This window comes from Neophocaena asiaeorientalis, unplaced genomic scaffold, assembly GCF_003031525.2.
Source record: "Neophocaena asiaeorientalis asiaeorientalis breed wild unplaced genomic scaffold, Neophocaena_asiaeorientalis_V1.1 scaffold120, whole genome shotgun sequence".
NCBI classification, from domain to species: domain Eukaryota; kingdom Metazoa; phylum Chordata; class Mammalia; order Artiodactyla; family Phocoenidae; genus Neophocaena; species Neophocaena asiaeorientalis.
Window position 1 is genome coordinate 343357 of NW_020185322.1, and position 25010 is coordinate 368366.

General features: G+C 45.3%; 1 protein-coding gene and 1 pseudogene across 1 annotated transcript in view; one reads left to right on the forward strand and one right to left on the reverse strand.

The window, feature by feature from the left end:
• Nucleotides 1–25010, forward strand: part of CCDC3 (coiled-coil domain containing 3) — a 96338-nt gene that overhangs the window by 20857 nt on the left and 50471 nt on the right. The window lies entirely within an intron of this gene.
• On the reverse strand, nucleotides 1434–1871 carry LOC112392445 (60S ribosomal protein L26 pseudogene; annotated as a pseudogene).

A 25010-nucleotide genomic window follows, 5' to 3' on the forward strand; every position in this document is an offset into this window, starting at 1 on the left:
GATCCTACACGCCACGGAGCGACTGGGCCCGTGAGCCATGGCCGCTGAGCCTGTGCGTCCGGAGCCTGTGCTCCACAACGGGAGAGGCCACAACAGTGAGAGGCCCGCGTACCGCAAAAAAAAGAGAAGAGGGTTGTAAAGTATCACATGAGTGGTGTAGGCAGTAAAAGCTTTAGGAAGTCAGAGAAAGGGGGGATCAATGGGGCCTTGAGTATCCCAGGAAGATTTCAGAGAAGAGAGGGGGCTTGATCTGGACCTTGTAAGATGATCTGTAATACGGTTGACCCTTGAACGACACAGGTTTGAACTGCACGGGTCCATTTATATGCAGATATTCTTCAATAGTAAAGACAGTACTACACGGTCCATGGTTAGTTGAGTCTGAGGATGTACAGGGCCAACTATGTTATACGTGGATTAACCCCCGTGTTGTTCAAGGGTCAGCGGTTTACTGTTTTCAAAGTACTTTTTGTGATATCAAGGGTCATGCTATTTACTTATCCTCTAGTTGAATGTTAGTAGCTTTTAGATTGCCATTAATGGGTCATTCATTGGCCAGGTAGAACCAGAACTGTGAAGGAGGTGGGGTGGTGGTCTTTTTCATTCATTCATTTATTCAGACCTTCACTGTACACGTATTTATTGAATACCTGCTATATGTCAGGCACTGGGCTTACAAAAGAAAAAAAGAGAAAAGAGTTCCCTGCCCTCCTAGAGCTTACACTGTAGTGGGATGAGGGAGAGACAATCAATACATCAGTCAATACATCAGTCAATAAGAAACATGTCAGTTAATGATGTTTGGCAAAGAATTAAAAGAGGGTGGTAAATGACAAAGAGGGGTGACACCTACACTGAAGTCTGAATGACAAGGGCAAAGGTCAGGTGGCAAAGCATTCCAGGCAGGAGAAGAAGCCAGTGCTGCTCTGCAAGACCCTGCTAGGCATGCTTGAGGGATGGAAAGGTGCGAAGGGAGCATTGTTGGTGGGGACGAATGGAATGAGATGAGTTTAGAGAGGTGAGCAGGACCCGGACCATTCAGAGCTTTCTAAGCAAGGTCAAGTTTAGATCTTTGTGCTTCGGGGAGCTGTTGAGTGGAGTGATGTGCTCTGAGTGATGGAGGCAGGGTCTAGGGGACAGCAGTGGTGCTGGAGAGGAATGGCTGGATTCAGGATATGTTTGGAAGTGGGGCTTTTCCTGTGTTCCTCCAGTTGTTCCCTGATCACAGTCTGCTCTTCTATCCCCACTTTTTAAGACTTTTCCTTTTTCCTCTTCATATAGGGCCTCAGCCACCCCAAGGTGTTGGCTAAGTACCATATTTTGAGTTGCAAAAGTTACACTTCATTTTGGGAATCTTTGCATCTTAATTTACTAATAATTTGCCCTTTTTTCATTTTTAACAGTTTTTAATGAAAGTCGTATTCAAGATTACTTTATTCCTGCATCTTCTCAATTGTTTCTTCCTTATATTTGCCCTTTTCCTTTCCTACTTGGTGAGATTTGGCTTTACGTTCGAGGATCTTTTTGCGGTCTTTGTTCGGTTTTAGTCTGGTGATAACCACCTTGCTGGGGTGAATGCCCACAGGGACAGTCGTGCTGTTAACGTTCTCCCAGTGCACTCGTTCAACGTAGATGACATATTTCTTCCTGTAAACCTGGACTGCTTTGCCAATTTGCTGCCCTCTGTAGTGCCCTTGTACAACATGAGCTTCATCATTCTTTCGGATGGGCATGGATCGGACATTGTACCTCTGTCTCAGCTCTTTAGAAACAGGGGAAGACATAATCTTCCTGCGAATGTGGGAAGGCGCATTGAAATGCCTTTTCCTCTTCTCGCTTGGGTCAGAAGTCACAAAGGGATTGCACTTCATTTTGGCCGCTGGTGCTTCAGCAATGGCCGCAAAAGGGAAGAGAGCAGTAATTTTTAAAAACAAAGTTTAAAGTGGCAATTTGCATCTCGTTAAGGTTTTAGGATGAGTCTTGGTTTCTAACCCTGACTCAGTACCAATTGTGATTTTGTATATCACTTAGCCACTCTGAACTAAGTCTCCTTATCCGTAAAATGGATCAGATTATACCTCCTATGCATCATTCATAGCCCTGTAATAATAAGCAACTGAGGGACTTCCCTGGTGGTGCAGTGGTTGAGAGTCCGCCTGCTGATGCAGGGGACGTGGGTTCGTGCCCCGGTCTGGGAAGATCCCACATGCCGCAGACCGACTGGGTCCGCGAGCCATGGCCGCTGAGCCTGTACGTCCTGGAGCCTGTGCTCTGCAACGGAAGAGGCCACAACAGTGAGAGGCCCGCGTACCGCAAAAAAAAAAAAAAAAAAAAGCTACTGAGATGATGATTTTAAAAGTACACAGTTGCAATTACGTGTGAAACGTTGTCTTGGCTTTCATGCCCCTGTGTGTACCCGTTCTCCATCACCTAGCTTGCAAGAGTGAGAATAAAAGATCTTGGGGCAGGCAGGCCTTTATTCCATCAACAGAGATCTTTGATACTCCTTACGTTCTCAGCATTGTATGGTGTATTATGGAGGATATGGTAGAGGAAGATGACCTGGTGTCTGAACTCAAGCATCTAGTTAGAGAGATACAATTAACCCATGTGGAAGGATGGATACTGCTGCAGGGCCTTATGACCCAGTGGGAAGGATTTGGATAAGTGGAGAGAAGATGAATTCAGACAGGGAAGAGCATGAATGGAAGCCCAGAGATGAGGATGAGGGTAGGTTAGGATAGCAGAGCTGCACGCGGGGGATTAGAGGACACGTGAGGACACACAAGTTAGTGGGTCTGCTCCGGAAGTCCTTGACTTGTTATCAGGTATATGCAGTCCACACTAAAAGGAGGATTCCTCTGACATGTTGTAGAGGTGATGGTTTGTGGCTGTACTGTGCAGGCTGTCATTTCTTCTTGACTCCTGCCTTCAATTCTGAGCTTTATTGAAACACAGTCATTACTTTTAAGCATTGACTAATACCCTATGTAGTTACTTTAAAAACCCCACACACTTCTTATTTTGGAATAAATATAGATTCGCTGGCTGTTGCAAAGAAATGGAGAGAAGTCTTTGGTACCCCTCACCCATTCTTCCCAGTTGAACATGTTGTATAACTAGTGCAATAGCAAAACCGGGTAATGACACTGGTAAAATGCCCAGAGCGGAGTCACCAGTTATACATAATGCACTTGTTTGTGTGTGTGTAGCTTCCTGTTGCTATCAGCACAGTCAAGATACAGAACCGTCCCATCACCTCGCGCTCCCTCGTGGTACTCCTTATAGCTACAACTTCTCCATTGTCCATTCCCAAACCCTGGCGGCCACTCATCTGTTCTCTATCTCCAGAATTTTGTCTGAGATTATCTTCTTTCTCTCAGCATAACTTCTCTGAGGTTCATCCAAAGTTGTTTTTCTTTTTATTGCTGAGTAATACTCCATGGTATGGTGGACCATCATTTGGTTAACTATTCACTCACTGAAGGACATTGGTTGGTTTTGAGTTATCAGCTATAATGAAAGCTGCTCTGAACATTCATGCATAGGTTTTTGAGTGGACAGAAGTTGTCATTTCTTAGACTTCCCTGGTGGCGCAGTGGTTAAGAATCCACCTGCCAATGCAGGGGCCACGGGTTCGAGCCCCGGTCTGGACAGATCCCACATGCCACAGAGCAACTAAGCCCGTGTGCCACAACTACTGAAGCCTGCGCACCTAGAGCCCATGCTCCACAACAAGAGAAGCCACTGCAGTGAAAAGCCTGCGCGCAGCAACGAAGACTCAGTGCAGCCAAAAATTAAAAAAAAAAAAAGGTGACTTCCCTGGTGACACAGTGGTTAAGAATCCGCCTGCCAATGCAGGGGACACGGGTTCGAGCCCTGGTCCGGGAAGATCCCACATGCCGCGGAGCCACTAGGCCCATGCCCCACAACTACTGAGCTTGTGCTCTAGAGCCCGCGAGCTACAACTAGTGAGCCTGCATGCCACAACTACTGAAGCCTGTGCGCCTAGAGCCCGTGCTCCGCAATGAAAGAAGCCACCGCAATGAGAAGCCCGAGCACCACAAGGAAGAGTAACCCCTCCTTGCCTCAACTAGAGAAAGCCCGTGTGCAGCAACGAAGACCCAGTGCAGCCAAAAATAAATAATAAATTTAAAAAAAAGGGTATGCCACTTAAAAAAAAAAAAGTTTTCATTTCTCTACAGTAAATGGCCAAGAGTGTCATATGCCAGGTCATCTGATGAGTCCATTTGTCATTTTAAAGGAAACTTGCAAACTGTTTTCCAAAGTGGCTGAATCATTTACATTCCCACCAACAATGTATGAGTGATCCAGTTTTTTGCATCATTACTGTTTGCTATTATCAATATTTTTTATTTTATCCATTCTGATAGGTGTGTTCTCATTGTGTTCAAATTTTTTTTTAGATGTAATTCACACACCATAAAACTCACCCTTTTAAAGTATATAATTCAATGGTTTTTAGTATATTCTCAGGTAGGTGCAACTATCATTATTATCTGTATTTCCAAAGCATTTTCAACCCTCCCAAAAGAGTGACAGGTACCCATTACCAGTCACTCTCAATTCAGCCCTCTTCCCAGCCCCCGGCAACCAGTATCCTCTGTCTCTATGGATTTGCCCATAGAAATGAAATCTTATAACATATGGCCCTTTGTGACTGGCTTCTTTCACTAAGCATAATGTTTCGTGGGTTCATCCATGTTGTAATGTGAGTCAGCACTTCATTCCTTTGTATGGCTGAATAATATTCTATCGTATGATTACCACATTTTGTTTATCCATCAGTTGATGGACATTTGGGTTGTTTCCACTTTGCCTGTTATGAATAATATTTCTAACAACGTTTTTGTACAAGTTTTTGTATGTATGTATGTGTGTTTTCTTTTGGGTATTTTCCTAAGAGTTGAATTGCTGGGTCATATGGTAATTCTATGTTTAGCCTTTTGAGGAACTGCCAAACTGATTTCCAAAGCAGCTGCACCATTTTACCTTCTCACCAGCAGTGTATGAGGGTTCCAGTTTCCCTACATCTTTGTCAACACTTGTTATTATCTGTCTTATTGATTCTAGCCATCCCGCTGGAAGTGAAGTGGTCTTTCATTGTGGTTTTGATTTTTCATTTCCCTGACGAGTTATGATTTGAGCATCTTCTCATGTGTTTATTGGCCATTTGTGTAGCTTCTTTGGAGAAATGTCTATTCAAGCTTTTGCCCAGTTTTCAATTGGGTTGTCTTTTTATTGTTGAGTTGTAACAGTTCCTTACATATTTTAGATACTAGACCCTTATTAGGTATATGATTTGCAAATAGTTTCTCCCATTCTGTGGTCTGTCTTGTCACTGTAGTTTAAATTTCTATTTCCCTAATGACTGCCAATGTTGGTCATCTTTTGATCTGCAGGTTTACCATCTCTATGGCCTCTTTGGTGAAATGTCTATTCATATCTTTTGCCCGTGTTTGTCATTTCCTCTTACTAGAGCTAAGGCTGTAGACATTTTCCTTTATAGTATATATGTCTTCAAGCTCTTCTTTGCAGCAGCACTAGGATGGATGAGACACAGCTGTTAAGCTGCTCATAGCTATAGATCTTTTAAATTGTGATTAAAAACACATAACATGGAATCTACCCTCAACTATTAAGTGTACAGTACAAATATTAACTATACACATGTTGTAAGCAGATTTCTAAGACTTTGTCATTTTGCACAAACTGAAACTCTAGACCCATTGAATAGTAACTCCCATTCCCCACATATCCCTGCCACTGGCAACTACCATTCTGCTTTTTGCTTCTGTGATATTGACTACTTTAGATACCTTAAATGAGTGGAATCATGCTTTATTTGTCATTCTGTGACTGCCTTGTTTCACTTAGCATAGTGTCCTCAAGGTTCATCCGTGTTGTAGTATGTGACCATAGCTGTAGATTTTTTAAAAATTTTATTGAAGTATAGCTGATTTACAGTGTTGTGTTAATTTCTCCTGTACGGAGTATAGTGATTCAGTTATGCATATATATATACATTCTTTTTCTTATTCTTTTCTATTACGGTTGATCCCAGGATATTGAATATAGTTCCCTGTGCTGTACAGTAGGACCTTGTTGTCTATCCATTCTATGAGTAATAGTTGGCATCTGCTAACCCCAAACTCCCAATCCATCTCTCCACCCCACCCCTTGGCAACCACAAGTCTGTTCTCTATGTCTGTGAGTCTGTTTCTGTTTCATAGATAAGTTCATTTGTGTCATATTTTATTTTTTTATTATTATTTTTTTTGGCCATGCTGCGTGGCCTGTGGGACCTTAGTTCCCCGGCCAGGGTTTGAACCTGGGCCCTCGGCAGTGAGCGTGCAGAGTCCTAACCACTGGATTGCCAGAGAATCCCCCATTTGTGTCATGTTTTAGATTCCACATACAAGTGATATCATATGGTATTTGTCTTTCTCTTTCTGACTTACTTCACTTAGTATGATAATCTCTTGGTCTGTCCATGTTGTGGTAAATGGCATTACTTCATTCTTTTTTTTATGGCTGAGTAATATTCCGTTGTATATATACACCACATCTTCTTTATCCATTCGTCTGTTGACGGACATTTAGGTCGTTTCCATGTCTTGATTGTTGTGAATAGAGCTGCCAAGCAGTAGATTTGGATCCATGCTAGGCCAGTGCTCATTTTTATCTCATTAATAACCATGTGATCTCACCATGACTCAGTTTCTCCATCTGCAAAATGGATAACAGTAGGTCATAGTGGTATAGAACTTGGTAACTAAACTCAGAGCTTTGTGAATAATCCATACTCTCATCCTGTGGACCGCCTCACAGATGGCAGTTATGTGTCTTCGCCAAAAAGTCAGAAGTGAGCAGGAGAAGCTTCTCATCCTGGTTTGTTGAAGAGGCTTCACTGAGTGACCTCATTTCTTCATTAATTTTTAATTTCTTTTCTTGCATAATGTTCACCCTTTAATCCCCAAATCATTCCAGAGTACCTCAGCACATATATCCTGAAGTTGAAAGGGGAGGATCCAGCAAGGAATCTAGTTCTTGTTAAGGGTCTTCTGTGCCCCCAAAGAAGAGGATCTTTAAGCCAACCTCCACCTGGCCCCATGAGGCACCCAGTTCTCTGGGAGTTGCTATAGAAATGTGCTCTGGTACTAGGAGGAAAGGAAATAAAGCATTCTGAGAGTCTTGCAGGCTAGGAAATGGACGTTCTGACGTCTATTCCCAAAGTCTACTGCAGTTGCTTTCTTCATTAAATTCTTTCTTGGTGTTTCATTGTTCCCATGTGGACACGGAGGCTGAATGTGTTGACTGTCCTTGTCCTTTACAAAGCAGCATGAGAAATTTGGAAGAGAGATCTCTGGCCATCAAGCTGTGGTCTTAAATAAGACAGGATGATCATTTATCCCCTTCTTGTCTTGGAAACAAAAAATCTGCCACCATCTGAGCTCTCCCTGTGGAGATATTAGCTCATGCAGAACGGAAAACGTATCTTTGCCTTTATCCTTTTTTCTTCCCCATACCCCCTTCTCCCAGTAGGCCCTCTGCTTCTGCATCATCCTATCCCAGGAGTTGACTAGCAGCTTCAGCTCTCACCTTCTTCACCAGGCACTGTGGTTTTGCACGCAGCTGGGGACATTTCTGGGGATGGATCTCAGTGGTTAGAGCAAACATTGCCTGGGAGTCTTGGGCCAGAGGAGATTCCTCTAGTCTCCTCCATACTTCTCTGGTTCTCACTCACCAGACCCTCAGGGAATGCTGTCAGGCTTCAGTTCCCATGGCTGGTTTTCATCTTTCTTTTAGTTAAATCAGCTGTGACACCTGGCAGAGCCATGCTTCCCCTGGGGGCCTAGGCCAACCCAGATGCTGCCAGCCTGTTCTTTCCCCGGGGTGCACTCAAGGCCAGTCCATTTACTCTGCATAGAGACAAGGAGAAGAATGTTGGTGCTAGAAGGGAGCTGAAGAGCCATCTAGTCAACCCCTTAATGCAACATCGCGGAAGAATTTTATAGGAAAACAAAGACCCACCCCACAGCTACGACTCTTATCATGTGGCCGAGTGATGCTGTTTTGATTTTAAATACGGTAACTGTAATTTCAACACTAAAACTATTAAAATATTAGTACAAGCTAGCGTAGGGTTCCAAAAGTGTGTAGCCTCTGTCGTAGCTCTGTAGTAAAGCAAAATGGTCATAAGTACAGGTCAAAGGAATATGATAAACCAGTGCACGTGCGCATCAATCCATACATACATACATAAAAAGTAAAGGAAGTACATTTTTGCAGTGTCAGGTGGCAGCCCTGTAGGTGCTTTCTAAATCATTTCTATTTGTTTGCTTTGAGAAAAGAGCCCTTTTTTTTCATTTCCTTATTCTGTGGCCAGAGAGAAGGGTTGGTTTCTCAGTTTTCTGGGAAATGGTCGTAGTTGCGTCTGGAGACCAGGTTAGTCTCTATGTGCTGTTTGTCTTTTTGTTTTCATCTCTGGGTTCTCCCTGAAGACCCCCATTGGCCGCCTGCCTTGTGCCCGTGGCTCCCACCTTATCTCTTTCTTAGAGTTCCATTCTCCAGACCCCAGAGATTTCTTCTGCCCCACCTGTCCTTTGCCTGCCTGTGTTGTGTAACCCCAAGGCTCTGCTAGACAGTTGAAGCTGATCTCATAGACTAATTCAGGGTAAAGTGGTAAGAGAGATTAGTGGCATTATTTATTGCTTTCTGTAAACATTTACATTTTAAAGCTTTAGATCCTTTAATTCTTAAAAAAAAAATGAGTCAAGGGGAGTGGGGAGGGACATGATAGTGGAAGGGGATTAAGAGGTATAAACTACTAGGTATAAAATAAGATACAAGGATATTTAAAAAACTAAAAACAGAACTACCATATGACCCAGCAATCCCACTACTAGGCATATACCCTGAGAAAACCATAATTCAAAAAGAGTCATGTACCACAATGTTCATTGCAGCTCTATTTACAATAGCTAGGACACGGAAGCAACCTAAATGTCCATCGACAGATGAATGGATAAAGAAGATGTGGTACATATATACAATGGAATATTACTCAGCCATTAAAAGAAACGAAATTGAGTTATTTGTGGTGAGGTGGATGGACTTAGAGTATGTCATACAGAGTGAAATAAGTCAGAAAGGGAAAAACAAATACTGTAGGCTAATGCATATATATGGAATCTAAAAAAAAATGGTACTGATGAACCTAGTGGCAGGACAGGATAAGGACACAGATATAGAGAATGAAACTGAGGACACGGGGTGGGGGGAAAGGGGAAGCTGGGACAAAGTGCGAGTAGCATTGACATATATACACTACCAAATGTAAAATACATAGCTAGTGGGAAGCAGCAGCATAGCACAGGGAGATCAGATCGGTGCTTTGCGGAGACCTAGAGGGGTGGGATAGGGAGGGTGGGAGGGAGACACAAGAAGAAGGGGAAATGGGGATATATGTGTGCATATGGCTGATTCACTTTGTTGGACAACAGAAACTAACAGAGTATTGTGAAGCAATTATACTCCAATAAGGATGTATAAAATAAAAAGATACAAGGATGTAACGTTCAGCACAGGGAATATAGCCAATATTTTATAATAACTTTAAATGGAGTATACTCTATAAAAATATTAAATCACTGTGTTGTAAACCTGCAACTAATATAATGTTATAAATCAACTATACTTCAGTTGAAAAAAAAAATGAGTGGAACAGGGCACTCAAGCAAGAGTGGGAAAATAGCTTTTCTTTTCTAGACGGTACATTGGGTCGCTCAAACCACACAGTTGATACCATCCAGACACCAACCATGAACAAGCCCAGGCCTGAGTTCATTCCTCTGTCCAGTTGTTCCTAAGGAAGATTAAACCTGCTTTATTCCAGACGTGTCTTTTTTATTTTATTATTATTATTAATTTATTAATTTACTTTTTGGCTGCATTGGATCTTCGTTGCTGCTCACAAGCTTTCTCTAATTGCGGCGAGCAGGGGCTACTCTTCGTTGCAGTGTGCAGGTTTCTCATTGCAGTGGCTTCTCTTGTTGCGGAGCACGGGCTCTAGGCATGCGGGCTTCAGTTGTTGTGGCACGAGGGCCCAGTATTTGTGGCTCGTGGGCTCTAGAGCACAAGCTCAGTAGTTGTGGCGCACGGGCTTAGTTGCTCTGCGGCATGTGGGATCTTCCCAGACCAGGGCTCAAACCCGTGTCCCCTGCATTGGCAGGCAGATTCTTAACCACTGTGCCACCAGGGAAGTCCCCTGACGTGTCTTTTGTAAGTTTTTATCTGTCTGTAATAAGGTCGTAAGCTACTAATGAGAAGGAATCCTCTCTTTTAAATCCAATTCTTTTCATGAACAATAGGAACTTAATATGTATCTGTTAATGATGAAATATTAATAAGCCTGAAGGAGTCAGCAGTAAGTCTTTCCTAGGGTTAGAAAACCATTTACAAGGCCTTATTGGAAAGGAGGCCCTTTGAGGGCTTGGATTTTGTTATGAGAAACACTAATTAATTGAAACCCTTAAGTGAAGGGCATTTCTTCTCCCTTTAGTCAATTCATGTTGCAAACATGTTGCTCTCATGGCTGGAATTGAATGCTTACTGGAAAGACCTATCCAAGGAAATTAGCTTGAGATGCTGTCATTGTCAGCATTGCAATCAGCTTACTAACTCTGCAGGGGTGGCAGGTTTGCTCTTTTCCCTTGAAAGGCTTCATCAACGCTGGTATCTACAGGCATTTAGGGACACCAAGGAAATATGTCAAAGGCACTGCTTACTCTCCTCTGGACACTAAAAAGTGGTGGATACCATTTTGAGTGTTGCCCTGGGGAGACCTGGGGGCTGAATCCTGGTACTGCTCCAAACTCATTCTGTGACTGTGGGTAAGACGTTCAACCTCTCTGAGCCTCTGCTGCTTTATCTGTAAAACTGGGATAATGATCTCTTTGCACAGGGCTATTTTAAGATTTAAATGAGCTATGTATGCAAAGACTCTGGCACAGATTAAGAAGTGGCTAGCTGCTGAATGGAGCTCTGTAATTTGGCAAATCCCCAAATGGTTTGCATTTTGTCCCACTGAACTTCTCAGGATGGTGTGTGAAGGCAGAGCTTGCAGACTGAGAAATCTGGGCTTCCAAATGGATGTCTCTTTAAATCTTGGACCCTAGAGGGTGGCCATGGAGGCTCAAAATGCCTGGCATACTGCATAATGTCTCATTTTGGTTGCTGCCATGGAGAAGGCTGTGAGCAGAGAGAGGGCTCAGGGTGGGTAGGCTGGCTGGCTGCCCAGGGCTCTTGTTGCCACAGACTGAATGTTTATGTGCCCTTCCCCCCATTCATATCTTGAAACCCTAACCCCCAATGCGATGGGATTGGGAGGTGATTAGGTCATGAGGGTGGAGCCTTATGAATGGGATTAGTGCCCTTATAGAAGAGACCTCAGTGAGCTCCCTGTCCCTCCATGTGAGGGCATAGCGAAGAAGATGGCTGCTTATGGACCAGGAAGCTGCACTCACCTGACACCGAATCTGCCAACGTCTTGATGGACTTCTTAGCCTCTAGAACTGTGAGAAGTAAATTTCTGTTATGTGCAAGTCACCCAGTCTATAGTACTTTGTTTTAGCAGCCGGACTGGACTAAATACCCGTCTATATTATGATCTGGTGGTGGTCTTATCGAACTTTTTTTAAAATACTTTATTTTTTAGAGTACTCTCAGGTTCACAGCAAAATTGAGGGGACGATAGAAAGATTTCCCATACACCCGCTGCCTCAACACATGCATGGCCTTCCCCACTATCAACATCCTTCTCCAGATGGTACATTTGTTGCAATTGACGAACCTGCATTGATACATCATAATCGCCCAGAGTCCACGGTTTACTTTCGGGTTCACTCTTGGTGTTGTACATACTCTGTGTTTGTACAGATGCACAATGACATGTGTGCACCCTTAGAGTGTCATATAGGGTAGTTTCGCCGCCCTGAGATTCCCTCGTGCTCTGCCAATTCATCCCTCCCTCCCCGCTAGTCTTACTGGATTTTCAGCGAGAATTACATTATTTTGCATATGGGACAGGGCATGTGTAGAGGTGCACGCATCTGTTTTTATCTGCTTACATCATAAGACCGTAAGTTAGAAGCAGGTTAGGATCAGATGTAGAAAAATAAATTCTATAACATACATTTCTTTGTGGTTGTGGATTCGTGTCCTGACAATTCAATCTTATGTGGTGGAATTCACTTAGAATTCTTGGCTACCCCTGTTCCCCATCCCTATGCTTCTCCATTATACCCGCTACTCTGAGGGTAGGGACCATGTCTTCATCATCCTTGTAGCTTAACACACAGAAATTGCTCAGCGAATGGAAGAATGAATGCTCAAGTACCAGCTCCAGAAACACCACTTCCTTTCATTTATGCTGGTCCAGGAGCTTCTGCTGACCACCCGTCCCTCACTTACACTGCTTCTACTACTCATCGTTCTACTCATCCATCTGAGGGAAATGGGGCAGAGACCTTGGTCTCCAGAGACATGCTTCTCACCAAGCCCGGGCTTGTGGCTGGTTGAGGTGGCCTTGCTCCACTGTCTGGACCCTATCTCGGGAGACCTGGAGGCTGAGATGCGAATAACAGCCATCTTACCCCCGCAGGGATCCTCACCTCCTGTCTTTAAGTCAGTAGGATGCAATGTGGAAGGGTGCGTCTTGGGGCCCAGGGTCCCATGACTGTGCTGTGTCCTGAATTTCTAGCCTGACTCAATTCATTGAAACCTGGGGAAATGAAGGTTAGCACCTGCAAACTGGGGTTGGGATAACTACCACCCTTGCCAACAAGGTTAAAGGTCGGTAAGAGTGAAATGCTTCGAGGCTGTCTGTAAGAGTTGCTGGTTACATGCACAGTGTGTCCATTTCTTGTCACTTGCCAGGGGCATCCCTTGTGTGACTGAGGGCGCTGGCAACAGAAGGACTGTTAGCAGGACTTGTCCCCCAATACGCAGCAGGTGGGCAGCTGCTTGTTGAGAGGCCTTGGCTGCAGGCCTGGCCTTGTGCACAAAGAGAGACTTGAGTGCTGTAGACCATGGGAGGGGTTGTTGAGTATTGATTTGCCCATCTCTCTTCTAGTTGGAAAAACAACTAGGGGTGAATTGGCTCGGTGGATTTTTTTACTTGCAGCCTTCCTCGTGAAAGGCTGCTGAAATTCAAGTTCTTCTCTTACAAGGCTGACCTGTGTGCAGTAGGTGGGGTTGGAATTGAGTAGAACATGGGAAGGTTCCTGTCTGTTCAGAACTTGGGCTGGGGGCTAGGCCCAAAAGGAGGGCGTGGGAGGCTGGGAGAGAGAGAGAGAGGGTGAGGGAGAGACAGAAAGAGAGAGAGAGACAGAGAGTGAGTGTGTGTGTGAGTGCATGCGTGCGTGTGTGTGTGTGTGTGTGTGTGGTGGAGGACATTTATGAGGGAGAGATGCCTCTGCTCCCTGCTGGGTCAGGGGCTTGGGAAGAGGGTGTAGATGGCAGGGTCGAAGTCCATGGTGTTAAAACAAGTTAAACCTAATAATGAAGGCCAGAGAAGCCCACATGATACCATGAGCTCAGTCAGTCAGGCAGGCATGGACTTGACTCCTGGCCTCACTGGACATTTGACCTTTGGGAATCCCTTTATTGTGGAGGTGGTGGCAGGAGGGTGGTCTCAGATTCTTCATTTGTCATGGCACAATGTACAGGGTAGGCATTACTTACCTTGAAGAGGTTAAGATTTCAGGAGATAATGTATATAAAACCCTAGCTACTACACGTCTCTGACACACAGTAGGTGTTCAAAAAATGGTAAGTGTTAAACTGGGAGAACACATTATTGGAGCTCCAGAGATCCAGATCTGGCCATCCACCTTCATCCCTGGATGCGATTCAAATAAGACCCACTGAAGAATTCAAGATGTTGGAAGGACGAAGCTTCACAGAGCCCCGCCTCCCCGCAGGTAGGCAGTGACCTAGTGGGGATGGAAGCCCACCGTGGAGCCGGCAGCAAGGACCCAGCTGCTCAGAAAGGCGGGTGCCTCTGCTGGTGGGTCAGCGTCAAGTGCTCCGAGAGCTGCGTCTGTTTCTCTTCCCTACACTCTCCCAAAAGCTTTCGACAACAGGACGCCACACTCCTGTTTCGCCACGTGGAACGGCGTTTCCCGGCCATGCTGCCCTTTTCTGCTTGGCTACTCGGAGTGACAGTTAACTCGTGTCTTAAAGGCCTTGGGGACATTTTTCAAACACCTGGCATGAAAGTGAACAGTATCAGCTGTGGGATCAGTTTCCTCATGAAAAAAAATAGGATAAGAATAGACTTGACTTCACAGGGTCGTTAGGAGTTAAATGTATTAACTCATGTTAATATACTTAATACACTTAGAGTAAAGCCCCGATAAATATTGGTTCTCTTGTTCTTACTGCGATTATTCTGTCTTCCATCTTCTCCTCCTACACCTCCAGCCTCTCTTTCCATCTCCTGCCTTTGATTTGGGTTCCAAGAAGTTTCCAGGAAGGGCAGGGGATTGTCGGGACTGTCTTGAGAAGCTGGGTTCATCCTACCCGCCTCCTCCGACCCACTTCCATTCGGATGGGTTTGAGTCAGCCCTGTTTTCTTCCCTTGCGCCTGGCAGAAATCAGGTCTTGCTCTGAGTAAGGTTGGTTCCTACCATTGTAGGAGCTGGCGAGAGAGTGTCCTCATCCGACCTTGAAGGATGGGCCTCCGGACAGAGAGGAAGTGAGCAGACCGTGGGGCTTCTCTGGGCTGCACGGAGGACTCTCATAAAACACCCTCCTGATTCCTTTTCTGGGATTAAGGTTGCAGATGACATCACTGGGAAACACCGGGCCTCTTCTTGATCCACTCACCCACGTCTCCTTTCTTCTAGAAAGACGGGGGTGTCCTGTTGGCCTGGGGGTCCAGCGCACCTTGGGTCTCCTGACTGAGCTCGGCTCCCAGCTCCACTGTGACTCATAGTCAGAGCTCACTCAGCCTTCAGCCCCGTGCCCTCTGCTTCCCAGTACCTCGTGTTCTGTCTGGGCCGTAATTCCCTTTCCATCCCACCCCTCCCTCCCCTTCTGCAGGGTATTCTGAGGCCGAGTTGAGGTGGATAAAATAGCCACATGCATGATTTCCAAATTCTATATAATTGCTATCACTTCAATATATCAATCTACCATCAGGCAGTTCTGTCCCCTCTGCTGATAAAGATAACAGCTATAAAAACACACTTTGAGAGGAAAACAGGAGGAGAGGCATGTGGCCAGTCCCTGCCAGCAGGATCATCATTTTGGTGGCAGTGGAGACCTCTGGCCTGCACTGAACTGCCCTGTTCCTGTGCTCTTTTGATGACGTATGGAACACGCTGGCTTGGCCGGGTTCTGAAAGCAGCCTGTCTCATAAATGGAAAGTCCAGACAGGAAGTTTGAAAACCTGGCCATGGTTTCTGCATGGGATGAGGCTTTTCTCACTGTACCCAGCAGGTATTTCCTATCCAATGTGTTTCCTTATGGAGGCCTAGGTATCTCACATTTGGGATGCTGTCCATCTCCCCTTAAATCTCCTACCATTAAAGGGGCTACTGTCTATGTCTTTGACCTTTCCAAAGATCATCTTGGACCTTTCTCTAGTGCTGCCTAGTTTGGGAATGCTTTTATTTCTCATGTCATTTTCACAACCACAGATGTCATTACAGATGAGAACGTGGTGGGGGGTGGGTAAGTGACCAACGCAAAGTCACAGAGGTTGTTAGCAGGTAGGAAAATAATTCAGGTCCCCAAATGTCTGGTGTAGTGACATTTGTTTAAAACTACATCGTGCTCCCGGGAGAAAAGCTGGGGTTATATGCAAGAGGCCTTGGGGGTGTGGGACTGGGGTTGGGTTTACCTGGAAGCCCTAAGTGCAGTGGGAATTGGGTAATGTGCATGAGCAAGAGGGAAACTTACCCCTTCTCACTGACTCGGAGACAGCAATGGCCTTCTGGTGGCACTGGGAACCCAGCAAATAATCTCGACCTCTGACCTCTTGGAGGAGACTTCCATATTGGAAGAGCATGGTTGTCTCCCCCAACCCTTCCCAGAGGTGGACAGTGCTGGTCTACACAGGTGACAGCCGGCAGCTTCCCCCAAGGACTCAGACGTGAGGCCAGGTTGCCTCCCTGCCTTCTTCCATCGCTCAGGCCTCCCACCTTGGTTGGACTCTCTCCAGGGCCTCCTCCTCCTTCCCTTTATCCTGGAGACTTACCCCGTAGGGTGGGCAGCTGTAGTGGCCCTGTAACAGGGTGGGCAGCTGTAGTGGCCCTGTATCAGGACTCACACCTGGCAGAGGGACTTGCACTGTGCTAGGATGTTCTTTTTCTTTCTTTTTTATTTTATTTTATTTTTTATACAGCAGGTTCTTATTATCCATTTTATAAATATTAGTATATATACGTCAATCCCAATCTCCCAATTCATCACACCACCACCACGCCCCCTCCCCCGCCGCTTTCCCCCTTGGTGTCCATACGTTTGTTCTCTACATCTGTGTCTCAGTTTCTGCCCTGCAAACCGGTTAATCTGTATCATTTTTCTAGGTTCCACATATATGCGTTAATATGAGATATTTGTCTTTCGCTTTCTGACTTCCTTCACTCTGTATGACAGTCGCTAGATGCATCCATGTCTCTATAAATGACCAAATTTCATTCCTTAATATGGCTGAGTAATATTCCATTGTATATATGTACCATATCTTCTTTATCCATTCATTTGTCTATGGGCATTTAGGTTGCTTCCGTGACCTGGCTATTGTAAATAGTGCTGCAAGAATATTGGGGTGCATGTGTCTTTTTGAATTGTGGTTTAAGTAAATCGGTGTTGAATTTTGTCAAAAGCTTTTTCTGCATCTATTGAGATGATCATTTGGTTTTTATTCTTCAATTTGTTAATATAGTATAGCACATTGATATGTGTATACTGAAGAATCCTCGCATCCCTGGAATAAATCCCACTTGATCGTGGTGTGTGATCCTTTTAATGTGTTAATCTGATATGAGTATTGCTACTCCAGCTTTCTTTTGATTTCCATTTGCATGGTCTCTTTTTCCATCCCCTCACTTTCAGTCTGTATGTGTCCCTAGGTCTGAAGTGGGGCTCTTGTAGACAGCATATATATGGGTCTTCTTTTCGTATCCATTCAGTGAGCCTGTGTCTTTTGTTTTGTTCCACAGGCTGCAGGATTGTAGTTCTTCTTGCTTCTGCTGTCTGCCCTTTGGTGGATGAGGCTATCTGAGAGGCTTGTGCAAGTTTCCTGATGGGAGGGACTGGTGGTGGGTAGAGCTGGCTGTTCCTCTTGTGGGCAGAGCTCAGTAAAACTTTAGTCCGCTTGACTGCTGATGGGTGGGGCTGGGTTCCCTCCCTATTGGTTGTTTGGCCTGAGGCGACCCAACACTGGAGCCTACCCTGGCTCTTTGGTGGGGCTAATAGCGGACTCTGGGAGAGCTCACGCCAAGAAGTATTTCCCAAACTTCTGCTTCCAGTGTCTTTGTCCCCATGGTGAGCCACAGCCATCCCCTGCCTCTGCAGGAGACCCTCTAACGCTAGCAGGTAGGTCTGGTTCAGTCTCCTATGGGGTCATTGCTCCTTCCCCTGGGTCCTGATGTGCACAGTACCTTGTGTGTGCCCTCCAAGAGTGGAGTCTCTGTTTCCCCCAGTCCTGTCGAAGTCCTGCAATCAAAGCTCGCTAGCCTTCAAAGTCTGATTTTCTAGGAATTCCTCCTCCAGTTGCTGGACACCCAGGTTGGGAAGCCTGACGTGGGGCTCAGAACCTTCACTCCAATGGGTGGACTTCTGTGGTATAAGTGTTCTCCAGTGTGTGAGTCACCCACCCAGCAGTTATGGGATTTGATTTTACTGTGTCTGTGCCCCTCCTACTGTCTCATTGCGGCTTTTCCTTTGTCTTTGGATGTGGGGTATCTCTTTTGGTGAGATCCAGTATCTTCCTGTCATGACTGTTTAACAGTTAGCTATGATTATGGTGCTCTTGCAAGAGGGAGTGTGAATGTTCTGTTTCTTGCAGCCCTAAGGGCTGGTCTCATCTGGTCTCCTTCCCCTGAAGACTCCATAAATGGTAGCTCCTGTCATCGTTCTTCTGGACTTCTTTATTCCTCATGACAATTCCAAAAACCAGGTAGGTGGTGGTGTCCCCACCTCACAGTGAAGGGACCAGGCTTAGAGGAGAAGGCTGCCTAGTCACAGTTGGTGAGTTGGTGGGATTCAAACCCAGGCCTGTCCACACCCAAAGTTGGGAGTCTTTCTACCATACCACCCTACTTCCCTCTGCTGTGCTGTTTACCCCAAACCAAGCTGTCTTCTGGAATTCCTCATTTTTATTTTGTAAAAAATTTTAATTTTATTGCAGTATAGTTAATTTATGATGTTGTGTTAGTTTCAGGTGTAGAGCAAAGTGATTCAGTTATACATATACATATATTCATTCATTTTTAGATTCTTTTCCCATATAGGTTATTACAGAATATTGAGTAGACTTGCCTGCGCTGTATAGTTAGGTCCTTGTTGGTTACCTGTCTTATATATAGTAGTGTGTGTTTGTTCATCCCAAGCTCCTGATTTCTCTCTCCCTTCCACGTTTCCCCTTTGGTAACCATAAGTTTGTTTTCGATATCTGTAAATCTGTTTCTCTTTTGTAAGTAAGTTCATTTGTTTAATTTTTTAAAAAATTAGATTCCACATATGAGTGATATTATATGATATTTGTCTTTCTCTGTCTGACCTTACTTCAGTTAGTATGATAATCTCTAGGTCCATCCATGTTGCTGCAAGTGGCATTATTTCATTCTTTTTAATGACTAATATTCCATTGTATATATGTACCACATCTTCTTTATCCATTCCTCCATCAGTGGACTCTCAGGTTGCTTCCATGTCTTGGCTATTGTGAATGGTGCTGCAGTGAACTTTGGGGTGCATGTATCCTTTCGGATTATGGTTTTCTCCAGATATATGCCCAGGAGTGGGATTGCTGGATCATATGGTAGTTCTATTTTTAGTTTTTTAAGGAACCTCCATACTGGAATTCCTCATTTTTAGAGGCATCTGGAATGTGATCTGGAGTCTCCAGGTGGCCATGGAGCATGCTTGTCCCCCAGCCCTGGTGGATGGCGACTTGGTGGGAGCTAGGAACATATCAGGACGCCAGCTTAGAATGGGATGTGCCTTAGGGTAGGAGGTCTGTTCCAGCAGGAAACCCAGGATGCCAGACTGGAAACATGGCAGAAACCAACTGTATGGCCTGGACCTGTGGCTGAGATAAGGGGATGCTTGCCTCTGGCCGGCTTTAGAAATTGGGGGTGAGGTGCCAGTGAGGTCCAAGGATGCTGTGCATTCTTGGAGATGAAGCCTGCTTGACTGCGAGTATCATGACAAAAATAGAACAACAAAAGCAAAACCACAAGCGAAGTTGGGGGAGAGGTTGCATTGGAGCCCTTGCTTGGGTAGGGGGTGGTCTGGGTTGTGGATGACAGTGAGAGGGTTATTATCCTGTAGGCAGTGGGATGAGAGGCAGAGAGAAGTTGATGTGCCTGGCCTGGGAGGTGATGGGTTGCAGCCACAAGGCAGAATGAGGCCACCTCGGAGGAGACAGGAGAGAACTGAGGTTGAGAACCACGCCTTGGGGCTTGGCTGCAGTTGAGGGAGGACAGAGGGACAAGACTCAGCCCGGCGGACAGACAACCAGCCATGAGGAATGTGGGTGGGAGAGCAGGAGACTGCAGTGTGGCGGGACCCTCTCACAGAGACAACCAGGAGGGCAGCGGTGCCAAGGGCTGAAGTTCAAGGGGCGGAAAGATGCTGGATTTGGCAAGAAAGAGGTTCCTTTAGGACTGCAGCGTGCACCTTCCTGCCCATCCACGTCGCCGCCTACCATGGTCGACGTTGGGAAGTTGTGCTCTGAGTGGGAGACCTGAGGTCCTCAGAGAGTCACTTGTGTTCACTGTGCAGGAAGGGTTAAGGCAAGAAAACGTCCTTGGTCATGGGAGGAAGGGTCACAGCCACTTGTGTTTTCCGCTCAGGCCTCGGTTCGGCTGACAACCAAGGCTCCTCTCCTGCCAGCTTCAGTGAGGCAGAGTTTTGCTGCGCCGTGTAAATGTAGTCTGTGAGTCCCCCCGGGACAGAGAGGGAGGGAGGGAGGCTTCCGAGGGCAGTTGACGGGCTCGGGGTCTGATTCCACATCATGACAGTCAAGGACTTTTCTTCCCTTCAGAATACTACAGCTTTGCAGATGTATGTGTTAGAGTGATTACTTGCCTTGACACTGCACCTGTAAGCAGACAGGCTCCCACTTTAGGGTGTAGACCCTGAGAAGGGGACAGTTTGATGACACGCCTGCCTTTGCAAAGTGCTTTCTATTTGCTTAGTTTATTAGTTTGTGGAGTGGCTTTTAAAGAACTTTTTAAGAGTCTCTAATCTGGGGAGAGACATGCTCTTTGTCCGAATGAAAAATAGGTCACTGAAATAACAGAAGAATTCATCTAATTATCTTCTGTGCCTGGTCGAAGCCTCTGAAGCGAGGAAAAATTTATTAAAGTTGGGGCTTCCTGTAAATTAAGCTCTCTATTAAACAGAACCAAAATCAATAAATGGTGTTGTACTGAAGCAGCCTTTAAAAGGCAGGACTGCCATGTCGGGGGAGGTGGAGAGAGGCCTGGTCTACGTCCTGCCCCATCACAGCTCAGTCACGTAGCTCATGGATTCTTAGAGCCTTGGAGGAAGCTGGGAGGGAAAGGTATTCTGCAAAGAACAGAAGCCTGGAGCTAGCGATCTGGGACATTGTGCAGAGCTGTGGACTCTGGACAGATCACTTAAAATTTGTGAGTCCCAGTTTCCACACTGGAGCCCACTTGGGATGATAAACGCTGTCTTCCTCCCCGGTTTGTTGAAAAGGCCCAAAGAGAGAGGATATGGGAGAGTGCTTTTAATGCCATGAGGCACTATACACACACAGTCACGGGTGGTGAAGCCTTTTGGAAACTGTTGGGGTCGGAGTGTGCTCCATAAAGAGCTGCCAGCTTCGTCACCCATGTTCTAGATTGAGTTGAAGATTGCTTTTTCTTTAACGGATCAAGATGGTGTAGGAAAATGTGATCCTACCTGCAGGCGAGAGGGCTGTCTCCCCAGTTTAGGATTCGATGGACTCGTCCACCCAGTCAGGCACAGATGGCTCTGGAAAACCACAGCCTGTGTCTGTGGGCTGTGATGCTCTACTGTTTTCAGCTTTGATAAGAAGACTGGACAGGGAGCCCCCTGTGGTCAACTAGTTCCCGAAAGGGTAAGGGGAGAGGGTGGGACCAAGAGAGGCAGGCGCAGTTTCCGTTCTCAAATAAACCAATCAGAATTCACTCCCCGCCCCTGGGGGGGCGTGAGTGAGGAGCCCTGGATAGACCAGGAACGTACCTCCACTGAAGGACCCTCTACAGAGAAACTAGACAGCAGGGAAGGAGACTCCTCCCAACAGATATTACCATTTAGAAGTAACTCGGCCCAGAACTAATGCTGTGGGCTTTGAATTCATTAGCGCTTTTTTACCTCACTCCCAGAGGCTTCTTGTTCACAGATCATGACAGATTTATTGAGATATCGCCTTAGGAGCCTCTGGGGAAAGGCTTACAAAGGACCTGGAAGTCTGATGCCTGGGTGGAGAGTTCGCTTTCTGTGCCGGAGACTCTTATTGATGGGCAGTCACTAAGAATGAACTCTTTTTTTTTTTTTCCCGGGTACGCGGGCCTCTCACCGCTGTGGCCTACCCCGCTGCGGAGCACAGGCTCTGGACGCGCAGGCTCAGCGGCCATGGCTCATGGGCCCAGCCGCTCGCGCATGTGGGATCCTCCCGGACCGGGGCACGAACCCGCGTCCCCTGCATCGGCAGGCGGACTCTCAACCACTGCGCCACCAGGGAAGCCCAAGAATGAACTCTTAATTTGCTTCATAGAACTCAATGGTTTATCATCCAGGGTGAATTCTATGCCGAGTCCCGCTTGTGTGGAGGCTGCCTTTTCCATGTGTCATTCTATGGCATCTGTAGTAATGAAGCTTTCTCCCTGGGGAGAGCCAGGGTTGGGCTCTCTTTTGCATGATGCCTCCTTCTAGCCAAAATCCCCACACAGCTAGCATCCAGGAGTCAGTGACTCAGGATCACGGGAGAAAAGAAGCATTAACAATGAGCAACAGATCACTGCCTGGTTTATATTCTTAGACTATGGTGGCTGATCCCTTGATTTTACTAAGATAAATTGTTAAGAGTCAAAACCATTGGAGTTTAATAAAAAGAGAATATATTTGCCTTCTCGTGTGCCTGTGACACTTTCAGTGACTTACACCTATAATCTCTTTCTCACACAACATCAAAATCTAATAATCTTTGGGGATAGGAGTCAGAGATATATATTGAGCTCTAGTTAATGAACTTGCTAACCATAATTTCAAGATTAGTTGTGATGTGCTTGTGTGTGGGAGAGAGAGACTGTGTGTGTGTGTGTGTGTGTGTGTGTGATTATGAAAGTATATGTACATATAATTTATAAAACTGGTATTTGGAAGTCTTTCTCTTAGCCCTTTTTCTTAGGTTTTGTGTATAAACCGTAGTCCCTTAGTGCCTGCATGTTCTCAGGACATTTACTAGCAGTGTGATTTTAGGTAAGTCACTTGCCCTCTTACTCTTTTCTTTCTTCATCTCTTAATTTACAATTAAGGATGCCTTTGGCTACAAGTAAGAGAGAACTCTGGACTCAGCTAATTTAAAACAATGAGGAAGGGACTTCCCTGGTGGCACAGTGCTTAAGAATCTGCCTGCCAATGCAGGGGACATGGGTTCAATCCCTGGTCCGGGAAGATCCCACATGCCGCGAAACAACTAAGCCCGTGAGCCACAACTACTGAGCCTGCGCTCTAGAGCCCACGAGCCACAACTACTGAGCCCACGTGCCACAACTACTGAAGCCCACGTGCCTAGAGCCTGTGCTCTGCAACAAGAGAAGCCACTGCAATGAGAAGCCCACATACGGCAACGAAGAGTAGCCCTAGAGAAAGCCTGCGTGCTGCAATGGAGACCCAACGCAGCCAAAAATAAATAAATTTTAAAATAATAATAAAAAATTAATACTAGATTAAATACTTTATAGAAGAATAAAACAATGAGGAAATGTCTCATCACATGAGGCAAGAAATCAAAAGCTATGGCAGCTGCAGAAACAGTACAGTCAGGGCTCTCGGACCCCTCTGGGTGACTCTCTTGGCTTGGCATTCTCTCTGTGGTGCCTTTGTCCTCAGGCTAGCTTTCCTCATGGTTGCAGGAAGGCTGCAGCAGTTCAAGGCATCAGCTCCAGGCCCAGCAAGATCCCAAAGAGGGAGGCATTCTCTCTTCCTGTGTAGCTTTTATTAAGAACAAAAAAATTATCCTCATGAACTTCGCCCTCCCCACAACCTGGCAGACTTTCTCTCGTGTGTCTTTGGCCAGAAGTGTGTCACATACCTGTACCCAGTGGGCCACTTAGACCAGTAAGGACCCACCCCCTAGGACACCCTCCTGAAGTAATGGCCATGTGAAAAAGGGTGGAACTTTAACAAAGTTGGGATTTAACGGGAAGGGAGGCAGGATTTGGGTAGCTATCACCATGAAGCCTGTAAGATTATTGTGAGGAATGTTGACGTAACGTGGTTTAATGAGTGAAGCACATACAAAACTCTTCGAACAGTGCTTAGGACATGGGCACCACTATGTGTGTGTTTGCTTATTGTGCCTAATATATGAATTTGATGAGTCTGAGTGCCATACCAATAAAAAGTAGCATTATGAATGGTATTGTTTTGTTAGAGGTAAACGAAGAGAGAGAGCCGAAGGTAAACAAGAAAGGAAATCTAGTTGGTGCTCAGAGCCAAAGAGGAGACAGAGTGAGCCCTTGGCCTATATTTGGTCATCGTCTTTATCTTGGGAGGAGTTAGAGCAGCTTTCTAAATAAAGGAAAAATACTATTGTCCAATGTGTTAATGAATTCCAGTCTCAGAAGTCTCTTCTTTCCCACAGCTATTTTCTTTCACTAGTTGAAAGTGGTATTTAACTGCAGAAGTATTCTTAACATAGCTGGAGGTCTCTTAACCAAATAAAAAGCTTAGATTCCATTACTCTTGATGGGAGAATGGAGTTGGAAAATAGTGTGTTGTGTATCTGTGTGTAAATTTATGAAAAGCATACACATACGCTTGTAAGAAACATATAAAAGCTATGGCAATTCTAGCCAAGAAAAAGGAAAAGAAAAATCTTGGCTTCTTGAAGCTTTTAACTAGAACTAAAAATATTCTTCCTAGTCCATGTTTGATACATTACTCAAGAAAAAATTTATTCTGCGTATCCCAAATGATTCTGGAGTTCATTTTCACACTATGTGACTTAAGAAACTCCCTGTTGTATCTGATGATGGTTTATGTCATTTGGGACTGAGGCTTTTGTGCTGGCCACTTGATAAGGCATTTTAGATGTAACAGGTGACAACTGCAAAGCTACAGGTCTTTAGAAGAAGAAAGGAAGAACCAGTTCTAAATGGGAAAGCTCACTCATGTTAATGCATCATTTCATTCTTACAGCTGGAAGAGATTTGGGGGGTTTGCTGATGGTTCGGTATTTTTCTTAGATCCAAAGCAAATCTCTTTAAAAGGGTAGGTGTCCATCTGACAGTAGAACCTGTCATATCAAATCCTTCCACTTCAGGGAAGCCAAAGAAGGCAGGGAGAAAATTTGGAGCTCTTACTCTGGTGTGAAAACAGCAGTTTCTGTTTCCTTTCTTCTTGGTCTTTTATCAAATTTGACTTTGAATCTCAGAAAGCTACGTTCCATTATTTATCATCAACCTCCTGAAGTCTGATGTTTGTCAATCTATCTGGTCTGACACTTAGCATCCACAAATCCAAATAGTCAT